Source organism: Nanorana parkeri, unplaced genomic scaffold (genome assembly GCF_000935625.1).
Source record: "Nanorana parkeri isolate BGI_ZX_2015 unplaced genomic scaffold, ASM93562v1 scaffold1600, whole genome shotgun sequence".
Taxonomy (NCBI): Eukaryota; Metazoa; Chordata; class Amphibia; order Anura; family Dicroglossidae; genus Nanorana; species Nanorana parkeri.
Genome location: NW_017307868.1, coordinates 344133 through 345701, shown reverse-complemented (window position 1 = coordinate 345701; position 1569 = coordinate 344133).

Here is a 1569-nt window from a genome sequence, read left to right as displayed (position 1 = left end):
TCACCACGTCGAGACGTCACTGCGCATGCTTGGTGATAGAAACCGGCAGAGAGAGGAGGGGACAGTCACCGGGCGGGATAAGGTATGCCGCCGGGTCCCCTCCTCTCTCCTGATACTGTCGGGCGTTCATGACTGAGCGCCCAACTTTTCAGAGGGGGTGACACCTACATGACTGTGAGTCATTTTGGTGTCACTCCTCCAATGGTGTCACCCGGGTGCCGGCCACACCCCCCGCTCCCCCCTTGTGACACCACTGCCTAACTGACCTTAACAGACCTTAACAGACATGTGAAGATCATAGTAGAGGGAGATAGAGTATACAAAGGTTTGAACCTTTGAGAAGTTTTTATTGCTTGGAATGAGTAAGTCTAGATTTGAAGTGTCATACCAAGTTTATTCTCGTCTAAAATCAGATGGAAGACAACGTTTTTTGGGGGGTTAAGCCCTGCCCTATTCATAAGGCTTACAAGATCAAATACATTGTATGCAGAATTGCTAGAAAGTAAACGGTGTGGAATAATGATTGTTATATGGTAGACATGTAAGCTGCCGAAAAATTTGGCTCCGTTCGGTTCGGTTATTTCGGGATTCGGGTATGAAATTCAATTCAGTTCGGGGTTTTGGATTTGGACGAAATCTGAATTTTCGTTAGTTTCAGTTAAGTTTTTTCGTTGCGAATGCCACAGAAAACCATATACAGATATTCATACTAAAGCTGAATCTCCTAGACCCGTATGGTATTCGGGATCCGAATTTCCGCATTGCATTTCGGGTCCAGGAGCCATATACGGTATATACATATATTACTAAAGCTGAGGTTCCCAGACCCGAATGGCATTCAGGATCCGAATTTCTGAGTTGCATTTGGCTCCCATGTTCCCTAAAGACTCATCTCTTCAGGGAAGCCTATCCCACCTCACCCTAACCACTGAACCATCACGTTCTCAAACAATTCATCCCCACACAGCTACCTCCTCATGTATCACCTCCCCCTCCCTTTTAGATTGTAAGCCCTCAGGGGCAGGGCACTCCTTACCATCTTGTCTTGAATTGTATTGTGACTGTAATGTCTTCCTTATATTGTAAAGCGCTGCGCAAACTGTTGGCGCTATATAAATCCTGTATAATAATAATAATGTTGCCGTAATGAAAATTCGTGTTCAGACCCATTGGGATGCATTAAACCGAAAAACACATCTGATTGGCCAGAAAAGTCACATGTCCGATTCAGTTTCGTTTTTGAACAAAATTCGAACGGGATCCGAAATTCAGAAACGGAAATTCGGATTCGGACACATTCGGATGCATTGGGATTAAGAAATTCGGATGTGTCTGAATGTCTGCATTTTGGAAAATTTGTACGCATTTTGATTCAGAACGAAACAAATCGCACATGTCTATTAAATGTATTAACACAATGTTCGTCAATGGTTCTGGCTTCTATCTAATCAAGAGGGTGTGGCTTGGCCCCTCAAATTCAATGGCTTGGTGTACATTCTTCCATTTGATTTTACATTGTAAGAAACAAGTATCTGGACTGTAACACCACAGTGCGTCACTTCTGTTCTA